General features: G+C 37.5%; 1 pseudogene; it reads right to left on the minus strand.

The window, feature by feature from the left end:
- Window positions 1-656: 656 nt before the first annotated feature.
- On the minus strand, window positions 657-16863 carry LOC102617897 (potassium transporter 5-like; annotated as a pseudogene).
- Window positions 16864-18490: the final 1627 nt, after the last annotated feature.

Consider the following 18490-nt stretch of genomic DNA (forward strand, 5'->3'; position numbering starts at 1 on the left):
CGATGTGCATGGAAACCCTCCTGGAGTCTCTGAAAATTACAAAACATTGATGATAGTGCATGTGCATGTAATGCTAGCTAGTCTCTGAAGCTGGTTAGTGAGAATGTGTCAGCATGTGGATATTACTGCTTTCAGATTTAGATTGAGAGCTGCATCATGATGCTCGTCTATTCAAGGGTATATATCTCCGAAGAACTTAATTTTCCGCTTATGTTTCGAAATTAAGAATGATTAGTAGTTGAGATTGTAAACTAAAATATGACCAAATTAAAAGTGTTTTAACACAAAATCAAGGACTGACACAGAGTACAAGGTGCATGCATTAATCCAAATGAGAGATCCGAATGAAGAGACAAACTTTGGCCTTCTTTTGGAATTATTATATTTAAGGTTTTTTGCCTACCTGCTTCCATGATCAACAACAGGTTGGGAGATATATGTGTTTGTCATTTGTAATTGTTATTTTATTTGCGTATTTGAATGGGTTTATCTTAGTAGTCAAATTATTCAAGGCTCTTTAGCAGTTATTCTTTTGTTTTTACTCAACAGATATTGTGTGGCATTATGTAGCCATGTTTGAAAAGGGGTAGCATTATCGATCATAAGAACTACAATTGTTTTTTTATTGGACTAGCAAAGTCACAGCATATGAACATGATTAATTTCAGAAATTAACATTGAGCTAAACTATTCATCATACCTCATAAGTCATTCCAACTCTGAGAACCCTGCTTTGGGGGATGGCCAAAAATCTCTCTCCTTGCCTGAAATTTTTCCGAAGAAAGCTGCGGGCATAATTGACAACAATTTTCTTAAACATTGAAGAATTGGGCTTAGCCACCACCTCTGCTTCCCCCAAGAGATAAACAACACCTTTGTCCTTGGCTATCTGCACAAACTGAATCTCCTCCTGGGCTCCAAGATCGCCACTACCACCACTCCTCAATTGTTCAGCAGTTGCACTCATCAAATGTTCATGCCAAATGAAATCTTTCAAGTTTTCCACCAACTGCCTCTCAAACTCATCAGATTCCTCAATCTTATCTTTGTATCCGTATCTAACAACACACCGGTACATCCTCAGGTCCCTTGGTTCCACTCTTCTGAACAAGAAACGTTCCTCTAAAATGACTTTACAAATTGGAAAGGACTTGATTGAGACAAAAACTAGAACTGAATGAATGGATGGAATGTTGGCAATGAAATGAGAGAATATTGGAGGGATACCCTGGACAAGTTCTGAGTACAAAAGTCCCATTCCTGGCACTCAATTTACATCTGGATTCGCCACTAAATAACTCACGTAATCACTAGAGATCTTGTTGTTAAGCTCGTAAACAAATCTTTGTTTGTGAACATAATGCCAAATTCCCATAATAATCATGACGAATAAGGAAAAAGCTATTGGAAGATACCCACCTTGTACAAATTTGTAGAGGACTGATGTAAAAGACATCAACTCTATGAAGGCAAAGACCACAAAGAATGTCTTAATCCACCAAATCTGTCTTCCAGACAACAAGCATTATAAGTGTAACCATTAACGTTGTAATAACCATGACATCAACCACAGCAATTCCATATGCATTGCTGATGTGTTCGGTGTTCTTGAAGCTCACAGTGACTATGACACAGCAAATCATAATAAGGTAGTTAATTTCGGGTATGTAGACCTGACCCTCATGCTTAGGTGAAGTATGAACAACTTTGACCCTCGGGAAACAACCAAGACTCAACGATTGAGCAATAATTGCAAATGCTCCTGATATCATAGCTTGGCTAGCAATAATCGCAGCAAGTACAGCTATCACAAATGTGGGCCGGTACATGGGACCTGCTCAACATCAAACTAAATTGTTAGTTCAGTTACATTCAACCGTCTGCTCTCAATTCATGTGCCAGCTTATTTGTATTTGACACATCAAGTTAATTATAAATATTTAATTAATAATATTGTTAGTTAAACGTCTGAAATCTAAAATTTTATTAATTTGATTTTTTAAAATTTATTTATTTATTTTTTATAATTTATATTTAATTTTCAGATATTTACATTTGAATAGAAAAAATAAACTTTTGACTTTTTATCTAAAAGGAAAAAAGTCTGAATGAGATAAAAAAAAATAAAAAATCTCTATATATAAAATATACTTATTTTCTAAACTATAGAACCTAATCTTTTTTTTTCTTAACAATGATATAAATATCAAATAATTATATTTAAGATGTTTTTTATTTACAAATAAGTAAGATGTCACTTATATTCAGATATTTAAAAAAGAAAAAGAAACATGTCATTTAAATATTCGTATTGAGAGCCATTTAGACTTTAAAAAATTCAGACCCATTTAGATTTTAAATAAAGAAACAAACGCTACCTTAGTTGGGATACTTAATTTGTATCCCAATTAATGTGGTAAATGATATGTCACTATCGGATTGGCTCAAGTGGTAGATAATCACTAAGCCTCATCATTTTTATTTGAAATGATAAATATCTCTTGATGACAAATTAATTGAGATACATACCTTATATCACAAGTAAGTAAACATAACATCACTCATATTTAACATTATATTATACAAATAAGCTATTATGTCAGTTGAGACACAAGTGCTGAAGTTACCCAACCAACATTATTGAGAACGTGAAATATATTGTTTAAGAGATAACTTACTCAGAATTGTGAAGTAAAAAGTATCACTCACATCGCCAGGCTTTTTGTAGAGGTATGATGGTTTGTGTCACACGGCTTTTCTCAAGATGCGGCAAGCCTGTGACGGCGTCAAGCCTCGCTCGACTAGCCACTCAACAACACCAATGGAGGTTATGTGCTAAATGCGCACCCCAGGATTTTTCGCTTCAACAAAAGAGAAACCAACATGCACAAGTCTAGTTTTACGGAGACACAGGCCTTTAACTTTTCTATTTCCCTCAATAAGAAAAGTTACAACCTAGCAAGAAGCTATGTGTGCTTAGAGGATGTCACTCTATACCAAAATTGCCATCCCAAAACACATGCCCACTTTCACTAGATATACACATTGCAAATGACACCCCCATTTGCTAAGGCAACGTGGCGCGCTGCCCTCGCGCCATCTCAATTCATTTCCCACAAAACTAGGCACCCACTAAGCATGTACATGGGAGCAAATCTTAACTCCCCAAGGAACAAGGCAACTGTTGCCCATAAGCCTAGAAATAAAGAGGTTGTGTGGCGTAACGCGCTGTTGGGCCCAGTGCCCTGCGCGTCCATGCACCCCACGTTTGCGCGCCTTGCACTTGTGCGTCCAGTGCCTAGCGCTCGCGCGCCCATGTGCCCACATGCTTGCGAGATGTTGCGCGCGATACCCGCGCATGCCACCCACGCACGCTCTTACGCCCCTGTGCTTATCCCACGGCGCACACTCGCTGTCGCGCCCCAGCCCATGCGTAAGACTTGCCTTGCTTTCGTGCTCACCACAAGCACGCCCATCTTGCCGCCCAGACTTGGCACAAGGCCACAAGCCAAGCCGCGACACTCGGCCCATCCAGCCTAAGGTGGTGACAAACCTCCCCACCAGAAGAGCCCGACGTCCTCGTTAGTTGGGAGTCCATGTATGTCTTAACCTCATTTTTGAACTGCCATAATGAAATCTTCTTCTCCCAGCTAGCATTCGCTTCGCTGCCGCCCTTCCATTGAATCAGATACTTCGTTCTCTGATTCTTTTTACTCTACCTCATCGTTATATGATCAAGGATTTTCTCCACTTCCTTGTCATATTGTTTCCAAATCACCAGTGGAGCACGCTTAGCTTGTTGGCGCTCCTTATCAGCCAAGTCTTCACTGAAAGGCTTAAGGAAACTCACGTGAAATGTATGATGGATCTTCAACCTTTCGGGTAGCCGTAACCGATACGCCACTTGACCCACCCTTTTGACCACCTCAAATGGCCCATCATATTTCGGCACTAACCCACGATGTAATATTTTATTACTGATGTTCTTCCAAATTTGTAGCGTCAACTTGAGCAACACCTTGTCACCCGCATTAAACTCTAATGGCCTCCTCCCCGCATCTGCATACTTTTTCATTCGCTGCGACGCCTTGGCCAAGCTGTCAATGGCTTCCTCGATCATTTCCTGCTTGTCTCGCGTGAACCGGTATGCAGCAAGGCATTTCCCTCCCGTATGCTACTTTGCCACCTCTTGAAGAGTCAACGGTTGCTGCCCCATAACCAGCTCCGCTGGGCTTATCCCCGTTGCTGAAGAACGATAGGTGTTGTAGCAAAACTAAGCCACATCCAGCAAGTCTACCCAGTTCTTTTGGCTTGTTGTCACATAGTGCTGCAAATATTCTTCTAGCAGTGCATTCACCCTCTCCGTTTGTCCATCCGTCTAGGGATGATTGGCAGTAGAAAACTTCAAATCTGTCTCATTATATTGAAAAGCATTGTCCAAAACCTCCCAGTGAATCGAGCATCTCGATCATTAATGATATCTTCTGGAACACCAAAATATTTCACCACATGCTTAAAGAACAATTCCGCTGCCTTGTCCTCTGGGCAAGCATGAGGTGCAAGCATAAATACCGCGTATTTCGATAATCGATCAGCCACCACAAGGATCGATTTATGCCCTTCTGCTTTAGCCATCCCCAAAATGAAATCCATCGAAACGGATTGCCAAGGTCTCTCAAAATTTGGTAACGGTTGCAGTAGTCCCGCTGGCTTCATCTTCTCCGTCTTATCTAGTTGACAAACAAGACAAGTTTTGACGTATAACCGCATGTCCTAGACAATTTTTGACATATAACCGCACGTCATCTTCAATGTTTGGGCAGTAATATGAACGCTCCAGCAGTGCCATCATCCTTTCCACCCCCGGATGTCCGGCCCATTAAGGATCATGTGTCTCCTGCAACAAAATCCTCCGTAAGTCCCCTCCCGAAGGAACATACGTACGCCCACCACGTGCATAAATAGGTCATCCTCGACCCAATATCTTCGTATCAAGCCCTGTTTGATCTTCTCGCGGAGTTGTCAGTAGCTAGGATCTTCCTTTGCTTGCTGCTTAAGTCTATTAAGAAAATCTGTTGTCACGGTAGTCAAGGCGGCCACATACGCCTCAACTTCCTTGCAGCTGAGATCATCTGCCACTTGGTTTTGCCTCAGGCCTATGTACCCACATGAAATCATATTCGCCTAGAAATTGTTGCCACGTTGCTTGCTTTGGTGATAGCTTTTTTTTTGTCTTAAAATAAGTGTTAGCCACATTATCAGTAACAATAGAAAAAACCGTATCGAATAAGTAGTGCCTCCATATGCCTAGGCAATGCACTATTTCCGTTATCTTTTTTTCATGTGCCGAGTACCGTTGTTTTGTACCCTTTAGCTTCTGAGTCTTGAAAGCAATCAGATGGCCCTCTTGAACAAGCAGGCCGCCAATGGCCTATCCGACATGTCCGTATGCACCCCAGACAGCAAACTGAAGTCAGGTAGTTTGAGCACCGGCTCCGAAGCTACAACCAATTTGAGTTTCTCGAACGCTAGCTTGCTGACATGTTTCTGTATATTCCCACTTGCAATCTTTCTTTAACAAGTCTGCCAATGCACTCACTTTCTTCGAGTACCCCTCAATAAACTTGCGGTAGTAGTTAGCTAACCCAAGAAACGATCGAAGTTCAGCCACCTTCGTAGGTACAGGTCAGTCAATAATTGCCTTAACCTTCCTCTTATCCATGCGAATCCTACTTTGGCTCACCCAATGCCCCAAGAACATCACTTCCCGGTGACAAAACTCGCATTTCTCTTTCTTCACAAACAATTTGTGCTCTCATAACCGTGAGAACACCAACCTAAGGTTATCAAGATGATCCGCTAAAGACTCACTGTAAACGACTATATCGTCGAGATACACCACCACAAAGCGATCCAAGTACTCATAAAGAACATCATTCATCAAATTGCAGAATGTTGCAGGTGCATTAGTGAGTCCGAAAGGCATCACCAAGAACTCATATGACCAGTACCGAGTTACGCAAGCTATTTTTGCTTCGTCACCTTCCGTAATTCGTACTTGCCAATATCCTAACCTGAAGTCCAACTTCGTGAAGTAAGATGCTCTACCTAAGCAATCAAACAAATCCGCAATATTGGGGACCGGATACTTGTTTTTAATCGTCACTTTGTTAGGGCACGGTAGTCCACGCACATATGCATCGAGCCATCTTTGTCCTTTTGAAACAATGCCGGCGCTCCATAAGGTGCCTTAGATGGTTGAATGAACCCCACATCCAGCAACTCATCCAATTGCTTCTAAAGTTCTGCCAACTTCGAAGGCGCCATCTGGTAGAGAGATTGTGCAGAGGGTCTTGCACCAAGTTCCAGATCAATCCAATGATCTACAACACGTCTAGGTGGAAGGGTTCGTGGGAGCTCCGGCGGCATTACATCTGCAAACTCGTTCAACGCCTCTGTGTATTCATTAGGCACCACCACAACCTGATTCGATTTTAACTCAATCAACGCAGCCAAGAATGAGTCCTCTTTCTTGTTCAACCCTTTCGCAAATTGTTTTGCAGATTAAAGTGATGGTTCTTATCTGCCATGAACTTGAAATTGGCATAGTACAATACACGGCGTCTCCAAGCCCATGACAATGATACACTTTCGATAAGGCATCGCATGTATCATAGCAGCAATAAAAAACTCCATTCCAAGAATTAAGTCAAAATCATCAAGAGGCATAACAGTAAGTTTCACATGTTTTTCCCATGCTCCAACCCTCAAGGAACAAATGGTCACCCTTAAACACCCACACTCGCAGCATTGACAACTTTCACCTTGTTGCCTACCGCGATCACTTCCAATCCCAAGCGCGACACCTTATGCGACGCTGGGAAGTTAGCCATGGCTTCCGTATCAAGCATGGCTTGCACTTCATGCCCGTTTACCTATACGATTGACACCATAGGCCCTTGGTTGGTATTATTGTCCACGACTTCCTCCCTTAAAGCATTCATCAACTGTAATGGGTTCATCCGCGAAGTACTTGCTTCGGCCACTGACAGTGCCACTTCAGTCTTCTTAACCATGGCATTGATCTTGTCGCGTTTTGGGCAATCCTTTGCCCTGTGTGGACCGTCACAAATGAAGCACCCTAAGTCTTTCTTTTCTTGTGAATCTCCCGATTTGGATTTCTTTGAGACACCCTTGTTTCTCCGGCCATCACGCTTAGAAGGTAAGTCTCGCACCACTTGCCTCCGCAATTCAGTTTGCGCCCATGGCTGCAACCCTGAGATGAAGTTAAAAAGCTTGTCTTCATCGGACATGTTCTTTATGTCAAGCATCAAAGAACTAAACTCCTTGACATAGTCTCGGACAGAACCAGTTTGCTCGAGCTTTTTCAAGTTCTCCCACGCAATCCATCTCGCGTTGCCTAGCAAGAATTGACCCTTTAATTCTCCCTTGAGTGACTCCCTACTTTTGATAGGTTGTCTCTGTGCTTCGGCATCCTCCTTAAGCCTACTTTGCCACCAGAGTTTTGCATCCCTAACTAGATACATGCTAGCAATTGAAGCTTGCTCATCTTCGGGTACCCTAGCAGCCTTGAAGTACTGCTCCACATCCCATGGGATGTTCTCCAACACTTTGGCATAGTGCGTGCCACCAAATGGCTTTGGTTCGGGCACATTAATCTCACTACTACAAAAATGACCTTTACTGACACTTCGTAAAAAGTGTCAGTAATGGTATACATTTGGATCATTTTTTCCATTTAACAAATATGTATCATAAATCACTGGTACTAAGGCGTCAGTAGCATAAAACTCAGTAATTACTGATACTTTAGTATCAGTGATAAAAACAAATATAATTCTAATTATGTTTTTACTTGGACTCGAACTCAATATCTCCGAAGTTAAAATTTTAATTTCAAACTACAAACCACTTGTGTGCATATTTTCTTTGTTTGGTTAAACCGTATATAATTAACTACAAACCCTTTGCTATAATTTAACACAAAATTTTTTATCTCCCTCCACCAAAATTTGTTCCCTCTCAAACAAACTAAAATCCAAATCCCTAAAATTCCAAGTGCCTAAATCTCTAACTCTCCCTAAGCACTAACCAGCGGCAGCCCCTCTCTAAGGCCTTACCAGCACGCACGATGACAAAGGCACGCGCAGCCCGCGCGGCGGCAGCCCAGCAGGTCACACCACACACTGCAGTAGCTCACTCGCTTTCACTCTCTCTCTAAAGGCACACACAGCAGCGGCAACCCCTCTCTTTCACGCTCGTTTAGTCGCTCTCACTTTCTCCGTCTCTAGTCACCATCTCACCCTCCAGTCTAAATTATTGCCGTTGCAGCCGCGTTCAGCCGTAGCTATCGCGCCGGGCACCTGAGACAGTGAGTTGAGATTCCACTTTTTAATTTTTTCATTAATTTTTTGTCTGAATTAGATTAGTCAAATACTCAAATTAATTGAGTTGTGAGTAATACTGTAATAATTTAATTTGCCCCGCATCCCCTGAAGAAGGTAAGCAACTCCATTTTTAGGGTTTGTGTAGTAGTTGTCTTGCCTGAATCGCCTTAATAAGTTCTTGTTTTTGTTCTCTGTTGAGCCTTTTTATTTTGGAGTTTGCAGCAATTTTTCATTCCATAGTACGATGGAAGTTTAATGGGGAGTTTATTGGTGGATTGTGTTAGGAGTTGGCCCTCTTTTTTGTTTGAACTTTATGTGATATGTTTTAAGATTGAGAACAAAAGCTTTGATCTGTACTTGTGTAAAGTCTTATCGGGAAATAATAAAAAGTGCTTTTTATTATTATATAAGGAAAGGAGGAGCTGGTGAAGCACTTTCGGAGTTTTGACTTTCCATGTGATGAATACCTTCCTGTTTGCTTCAGTCCAGCCCGGGATGGCACAAGAAAGAATGTGAAACAAAGCACTGTTGGCAAATGTTGAGGCACTAGCTAGTGTTTGGGAGGCTTCCAAGAACATGCGTCATCAAATTAAACTGTAACTCAGTGTTAAATTTTTGTGGCTTTGACATGACACGTGATGATGTGGATGGTGGTACATGCTTTGGTTTAATGGCTTGCTTGTTGCTGTCACTTTCATGGCTTGTGGTGGTGGGTTAGTGTTTGATGAAATCTCTTTTTATTTGTTTTAAAAGTTTAGTTAGCGTTATGGGTTTTCTGCGTGATCAGCTTTGAAGGGGGGGTGGGGGACTGAGGGTGGATCTTGCCACCTGGACCATTTGATGGTTGAGGTTGTGGGTTCCACCTCCAGATGGATGGATGTATATAACTGGGGGCCAGTTTCATTGTAAGCGTTCCCTGATCTTTTGCTGGAGAACTTCTGCAGTTGTGTGCTCGTAGTTCTTTTTCAACTGGTTGTGACTTTTAATGTTAATGTTTTAGTGTAGTAGAATAGCATGCACGTCTAGCAGGCTACCTGCTAATGTTGTGTTTTGTGCCATTTGCTTATTGATTTGGGTAAACTTCTGAAGCTTATTAGTTTGATGTATTTTTCATTTCACGTCTCAATTTGCATGTCTTGCATTGTTGGTTTGTTTTGGAATAAAAGAATGGGGAATTGGGACATTCCATGATAATGAGCATGGGATGCTCTGTATATGTAAAGTAAGGCAATAGTTTCTCCAGCAGCTGACTGGTCTTCACTGTGAACATGTTATTTCACATTTATATTTTATATATGAAAGCTGTATGAAGTACTTCAAACTGACTGGTGTACTTCAAATTTTTAAGTTTATCCATCAATTGTTCTAATACCGAATTATGAACTTTTTAAAACTCCATCATGGCTTTTATTATTATTTTGGATATTGTTGTACCTATGGACTTCAGTGCAGGTGGGCTCCTGGCTAGAGAAAATCACAAGCTTTGGTGTTCATTACTGTCAGGTTCTTATAGTTATTATAGTGGCAAGAAGCATATGGTTAGTTCAGTCTACTTACTAAAATAATTAACTTTTTGTTTAGTTGTTTTAATTTCATATCCATGCTTGCTGTTGGTGATCTCTGTATGTCTGCTATGTTTTGATGGTCTTTTATTTTTTTACAATAATTATGCCTAATTTTCTTTACTTGATCTTAATTCCCAGTCCCATCACTATGGTCTAATTTTGACTTTTTCCCCTCTCCTTCCGAATCTAAAGTGACCTCTTCAATAACTATGAGATGGTAGTTGTAACAAGTATAATCACAAGAAACTGTAAAAAATAAGCCCAGGGCGGTAGGAGCTAGTTGACCTCTGTTAATGCTCCTTGATTTTATTTTGTTGGGTTGGACTTGGATAATATTTAATGATTAAATGTTATATTTTGTTTTGCCAACTACAACTTATTAATTAAGTGATGAACATTTTTTAATTAAGTGGCTAGATTTTTATTTTTTATCTTTTAATTTTGATTTCTCTAGATTAATTAAGTGATGAACATTTGATTGGGCAGAACCAGCTTCCAGATGATTATGTAATATGCAGAATGCACTACTAGATTTATGTGATTTTCTTTATACACAGTTTTGAAATTTGCATTTCTTTGTTTAAGATTGCCACAGTTTCTTATAAATGTCTCTCTAATTTATAGGTGGAGCATCAGTTGCTGGTCAACTAGAGGACATTCCAACAATTTAAGATTGATCAGGATTACTTGTAAGTTGAATGCTTTCAAATTAATACATATGGTCATTGTTAATTATAAGGTTTTCATTAGATAAGCATGCCATGTAATTTTTGAAAACAAAAATTCTTTCAAATTAATATTAGTGCACTGGAAAAATTATTGCACTTTATATATTGTTTCCAAATTCCAAGACTTATTTTTTGAGGTGTACTAATTGATTTTATGTACTTGTAGGTGGGAAAAAAATGAAGTCATGTGTGGATATTCAGTGACATTCTTCTGCTTAATTTTGTAGGTTAATGTTTGATGAAACTTAATTTTGTATTCTGTTGTTTAGAACTGGTCGAAACTCAATCTGGTACCTATATTTTTCTTTTCCAGACAATGATGTAGTTAAATTATATTAATGTAAGTGATGTATTGGGATGTTTATTATATGAATTGTGTTGTGAGATTTGGTATATTTAATATATTTTGAGTTTTATTTTGATTGTAAAACAAGTAGGAAATAAAAATATACTATTAACCAAAAGTAGCATAATATCATTAAATATTAACACTAAATATTTAAAATGACAATAATAACTTTTGATGTTATTGAATCAGTGTGCTCTTGATACTATAGTCACATAAATCACTGACGTATAAATAATATCATCAAATACTAACACCATCGTGTCATTATTTAGGTGATACTATAGTGACACTAATTACTGACACAATAATCACTGACACTAAAAATTAGTGTCAGTGTGTTCTGGCTTGAGCATCATTGACACAATTAATAAGTGTCAGGAAAAGTAATTACTGACACTAAATTAGTATCAGTAAAGCCCATTTTTGTAGTAGTGTCTTCTCAGGCCCTGCCTCCGATTGCAATGATGTGTTGCTAACCGCACGCTTCAGCAAACCCACATAATTCTCAGGCGCCCCGATGCTAACCCTTAGTTCCCTTGCCAAAGAAGCAACGTCGTCAAATACCGACCCAATCTTTTTAGCAACATCCTTTGCTAATCCATCATAAGCAAGTCTTAGATTTGCTAATTCCACTGAAGTAACTTCCATCGTGATCGCCATATTATCCGAATTAGGCGGTAAGTTCCCGACCACAACTTCCAATTTAGCCAACCTATCCCTCGTTGTTTCCTCTGACATTTATTAAAGAATCCTAAACCCAAACCTTAGGCTCTGATACCAGTTGTCACATGGCTTTTCTCAAGATGCGGCAAGCCTGTGATGGCGTCCAGCCTCGCTCGACCAGCTACTCAACAACACCAATGGAGGTTATGTGCTAAATGCGCACCCCAGGATTTTTCGCTTCAACAAAAGAGAAACCAACACGCACAAGTCTAGTTTTATAGAGACACCAGCCTCCAACTTTTCTATTTTCCTCAATAAGAAAAGTTACAACCTAACAAAAAGCTATGTGTGCTTAGAAGATGTCACTCTCACCCAAAATTGCCATCCCAAAACACATGCCCACTTTCACTAGATATACATATTGCAAATGACACCCTCATTTGCTAAAGCGAGGTGGCGCGTTGCCCTTGAGCTACCTTAATTTATTTCCCACAAAACTAGGAACCCACCAAGCATGTACAAGGAAGCACATCTCCACTCTTCCACTCTCCCAAGGAACAAGGCAACCGCTGCACATAAGCCTAGAAATAAGGAGGTTGTGGGGCGTAACCGCCGCTGCCCACTCTCTTGGTGTGTAACAGCCGGTACCCACTCTCCATGTCCCCATATTTCTAGCCATGCATCCCAAGGCCATGTCTCCCACTCATGCTTATTGTTAGGGCCCATTTCGCAGCCTTTGGTTTAGTTTCATGCCACCTCGCTCGCTATCCAAAACTCGGCCAGCACGCATGCTTCGTGCTGCAGCACCCCATGCTCACACGCCATAATGCCACGCTCATGCGTTGCTGCGCCCAGCGCTTACGCACCCTGCGCGTCCATACGCCCCACGTCCGCGCGCCTTGCACTTGTGCGTCCAGTGCCTAGCACTCGCGCACCCATGTGCTCACATGCTTGCGAGATGTTGCGTGTGCCACCCACCCACGCTCTTGCGTCTAATGTTGTCGCGCACCCCTACGCCACCCACACATGCTCTTGCGTTGGCTATTGTCGCGCTCCCCCGCGCTTATCCCATAGAGCACACTCGCTGCCGTGCCCCAACCCACGAGTCAGACTTGCCTTACTTTCGTGCTCACCACAAGCACTCCCATCTTGCAGCCCAGACTTGGCACAAGGCCACCAGCCAAGCTGCGACACTCGGCCCATCCAGCCTAAGGTGGTGACACTTGGCGACAATAAGTTGAGAGTAATGCTAGAAACACAATTCCACTGAAACTAATCTGAATTGAACAAACACTGAAGTGACCAAGATCAACAAACATAGCTTCAGGGCTAGTAATGCACATGACAACTCCACCAAGGGAAATCCATGCATTCTTTCCATTTTGAATAAAGTATTTCATAATATACCATGGATTCAAAGCTCGTAAAGCAGTAGCGTCATATTTGAACAAGTCGTAAAGGCCAATCATAAACAAAAATGGAAACCATACGAGGATAATGAGAGCAAACGAGGCACCCACTTTATCTGTGCCAAATCTTTGAACGTAGAAAAGCAATATCAAGATTGCTACCAAAATTGACGTCACAGCATTTGCACCGTGATGCAACATGGAAAAAATAAATCAGAGAAAAAAGGGACTAGATTGAAATTGTACACATTTATTTTACGGGTGGGATATTTTCACCCCATTATTTTTGTAAACCCACCCCACTTTTAAAAAATATTTACAATAAATACATATTTTTTCTAATAAATACAAATCAACAAAAAAAAATGTAATTAATCAATTAAACCATTCTTATATTTTTTTCTTACTTAGTTTTTTTTACTATTAAAGTAGCTTTAATAGAGTTCTATTTTTATTATTTTGCTTTATGACATAAAATGACGCCTGAAAAAATATGTGTTCTTATATCTAATACTTTAGGTACTTAATTTTGTGACTTATAATCTAACTTCTTAAAAGAAATCTAATTATTTTCAATATTTTACATGTAAATGACATAAATTTGACAGCTTAATAATTTAATGAGTATTTTCTCATAAAGACATTATGTTTGTTTAATTAAAAATTAATAATCATACTATTGAATTAGAATTAACTATTTAGAAACAATGAATTTTGTATAATATTAAAAAATTGTTGAAGCTAAATTAAATTTTTGGTATTTTTACCCTTTAAGGATAAAATAGTCAATTTAAATTTAGGTTAAATCAATCTTATTAGTCAAATATAATAAAAAAATCTAAGTCACAACAAAATAAATTAAGATAGATTTAAGTCATTAATTCTTCTGAATTCTTCTTTATTTGAAATTTTTAAAAATAAAGAGACCTTTTTGTAATTATTTTTTAAAAGTGCAGTGGAATTGCAAAATTTTCACCCCTTATTTTAGCCTCACGTATCTAGTTTTTATGTACACAATTTTCTTGTTTTCATCCTCATTTTAGCGCTCTCAATTTTAATGATTTTATGTTATAGCTTACTCAACTCATTTATATAGTTTCTACATTATGGCTACCAGAGACAGATCCAGCATATGACTAGCAGGGCTGGTCAAAAGAGATAAAAAAATTCTAAGAATAAAAGAAAAATTATTTTGAGTTTTTAATTAGCTCCGTTAAATCTATTAAGATAATTTTCATATTTATAAACCCATAAAATTAAACTTTAACTCATAAGAATTATAAAAGCCTACACTGCAATTAATAATAATAATAATATTCTACCATCCAAAATATTTTTCTATTTCAAAAATTAGGATTAATTCTTCCAATTTACATAGCAATAGTAGAGAGAACATTTTCAACAATGAAATTCATGAAGAATCATCTCTATAATCAAAAGGGATGAATGATAGTTTAGTTGTAGAAATGATATATTTAATTATATTGATAATAAGTCTATTTCATAACATTTTCAAAATATGAAAATGCATCAAGAACAATCACAAACACATTAGCATATATTTTCTATATCAAAAGTTTTAATTTTTATATTCTACTATTTTCTAATTTAGCCCCCGAAGAATTATTTTTCTAGATCCACTGATGGCTGCAATTGAATCAAAATCTTAATTTTCGCCACCAGTATTATATGTACATAGAATAATTAGGTACCTTGGCCTAGTGCCTTGATGCCGCCGACAGCGGAAAGAACTGAAATGCATGGAGTGAGAATACCATCTCCACTGACCATTGAAGTTCCAAGGATTATTAAAAGGAAAAGTAAGATTTTGGCAGTTTGATGGTTCTCCAAAAAATGTTTAATATTTTGAGCTCGTTTAGTCTCAGTGGTTGCCCCTGTGTCAAGGCTATAATTCGATAGCTCCTTGTCCTCCGGCTGAACATTTGGAATCAATCCCACCTTTATATACCGGAAAATTAATGAATAGAGTGCAAATGTCCCTCCTACAAATGATATGCATGCACATATATGAGCATCGGATTCTTAATTTATCAAATGTATATGTGGACAACGACAAATGAGGTTACCACAATCGCAACTCACAAACAATTTACAAACAACTTGTATAATCTAAGTTGGCTGCTTAATTAAGTGATACTAAGGGATTGATTAGATGTAAACATCATAAGGTAAATGATGTTTACGTGGGTCTCAGCTAATTCAGTTTGTAAAGATGATAGCTATAAGGCCATGTTTGGTTTGAAGAAAAGGGAGGAGAGGAAAAGAGTGGAATGGAGAGAAAGGGAGAAGAGTAGCGAAATTAAATTTTGTTGTTTGATTTGATATAAAATTTAATAAGGAAATAAATTATAATTTTTTTCTTTAGAAAAATTTATCATTTACCTTAAATATTAAACTATTTATATTAGTAATAATATATATATAAAATTACGGTCCGGTGGCCGGCGGCAGAGGTTCAGCGACTTTCCGACGAAAGTCCAGTGACGTCCGGTGGTGGTCCGGCTACTTTCCGGTGAAGTTCAGCGAAAGTCTGGCAGCAGTCCAGCAAAGTTTGACAGTGGTCCGACGACTTTCCGGAGGAGGTCCATTTATAATATTAAATCAATTAAATAAAATTATAAATAATAATTAATAATGGCATTAAACAAGTTAAAAAGTTGAAGGCTAATTTTAGAAACTTTAGTTTCTAACATAAGAGGAATTTAAATTCTTCATTACTTAGTGTGGAATTCAAATTTTATATCATAATGGATATTAAATTTTAATGGAAATTAAATTCTTATATATTTTGTCAAACCAAACAATGGAAATTAAAAGAGAATTTAAATTACTTTTCTCTCCTTCATTTTCTCCTCCCAACCAAACATCACCTAAGAATGTATGAAAATAATATTTCATAAATACCAATATTTAAATAGAAAAATATACTAAACACAAAATATCGATAACTGGTGTTTTTACTCATTTAATTACAAATACGGTAAAACAGTACCGATTTATCATTGTTTGTGTTCTGCGTTTATCAGTTCTATGTCTCTTTAGCATTTTTCTATTTCATATTATCTTGGATCTTGATGGTAGGAAATTCTCAATTTCTCCTTAAATCATCATGAAATGGGACTAGCTGAAAATGAATAAGAACTTCATGGTAATTAAAGTAAACATGAAACAGAAGTATAAGGTTCCGTTTGGTACAGCTTATTAAATAGAGCTTATAACAGTAGAACTTATAGCAGTAGAGCTTATACCAATAGAGCTTTTGGACAAAAAGTCATTAGGTGTTTGGTTGTCAATAAAAAAAATACTTTTGAACCATTAAACTGTGTGATATTTTTTATATTATATATTTTTTGGAAAAGCTTTCTAATCTCTACTCCCAAAAACTCAAATTTTGGGCTTTTGCTAGTAGGGGTAAATTAACTTATTTAAGCTAAAAAAACTCTACTAAAAAAATAACCAAATACTATAAAAAAATTTAAAAAGTGTTTATGCGATTAAATAAACACTTATGCCTCTTAAATAAGCCATACCAAACAGGCACTAAATCAAGAAATAAAATGAAGAAATTAGCTGAAAAAGAATTAAAACACACACACACATAAATATATATGTATGTATGTATGTATGTATGTATGTATGTATGTATGTATGCATGTATAACAGTATAAGACCTTCATCTCTCTCGGACATGTAGCTCGCTTCCTCTGCCGTTGACGACATTGTCATCAGTCCACTGAGATGTTAAAAAGAAAACAACAGAAAAGAGTCTCAAAAAGAGAAATGGATTCAGAGTAGGTTTCTTAAAAGGAGGCTACATTCAGAATGCCAGCATACGTCGCCGTGTTGGGTCAAGTTTTTATACAAGGAACCAACACGGTTCGGCCTAGTTTTCACTTCAAAGGAGAACCGCGGACTTCGCTGTCTTTGCTTTCTACTTTTTATTCTCTTTATTTTTAGGACTCAGCATTCGCCTTCATTTTTTAATGTGACGCCAGTTCTTAATTAGTTAATTTATAATTGGAACGTTAATGACTTCTGTTTTTGTGTAATAAACCTATATATCGTTCAATGTAATCAATCTATAGCTAGCACATGCATAAGAACCGATGTTTATGCTAAAAGAAAATAAAACATGCAAAATTCTATATTGGGGGTCTCACTTGATAGAGCATTAGGCATATGCACCAAAGTTTTCCCTTTTGGACCTTACTTTAAGCCCAACTCATGAAGTTCAACATAAAAGTCAAATCCGTTAGCGAATCAACCTTATATTTCCATGTACATGATGTCCGTTAATATTCGTAATGTGACATGTATTAGAATAGAAGATTTATTTATTTACTTTTTTTGTTTTTTGAAAAATGCTATAGTCTAAATAGTTAGGGACAACAAAATGAATAAATAAATTGAATTCGAATCGAATCATAAATGAACTATGTCAAAATTCAGTTGATTCAAATTTGATTTGTTTGTTAAACGAATTGAAATCTTTGGATTTGGGTTCGATTTATTTAGTAAACGAATATTCAATTCAATTCATTTACTAATCGTTGATCATATAACAAATACATGATGAATCAAATTGAATATGAATTCGTTTACAAAAATATATTTAATAAACAAAAATTAAGTAAAAAAATAAAAAACCACAAATTTAAAATCCTATAAAATACAAACTTATTATCATTTAAGGATAAATAAGTAGTTTAGTTAAACGAATAATAAATAAATTTTAAATGAATAGATCGTATTCGATTTGTTATGACTCATTTGTTAAACAAATCTTAGATAAATAAACGAATCAATGTCCAAACCGATATTTGATTCGTTAAATTAGCGAATTGAATTGAACTCACTCATTTATTAAATGAAATATTTTTTTCAAAGCCAATCCCATTTAGTTCGTATCAAATCGAATCGAGTAAATAAATCCCAACCTAAATTGCCACCCCTGAAATAGTTAGATATTGTGAGAGTGGTGCCGATCAATTCAACTAAAACTGAACAAACATTTTAATAATAATTTCTATTAAAAAAGATCAAATTTATTATTGGTTAGATTATTAGATGAGTAATCATATATGGAAGTCCATTCTAATAACGCAAACACTGAAAAAGTAGAGGCCGCCGCTGGTTGGGTTAGGTCAAGTTGAAACTTAATACACCTAACCCAGCCATTCCAAAAAGATTTGTATGCCAGTGTGCCCACATTATCTTTCCACCTGACAAAGACTAGTATAAAGACTTATGCATGACTACACCCATGATACCTTCCCACTTGATTAGCACTATGCAAAAAGATTGGCACCCTTGTGACAAGAGGTTTGAGGATATTACATTATTATTC

This window comes from Citrus sinensis, chromosome 8, assembly GCF_022201045.2.
Source record: "Citrus sinensis cultivar Valencia sweet orange chromosome 8, DVS_A1.0, whole genome shotgun sequence".
Lineage (NCBI taxonomy): Eukaryota > Viridiplantae > Streptophyta > Magnoliopsida > Sapindales > Rutaceae > Citrus > Citrus sinensis.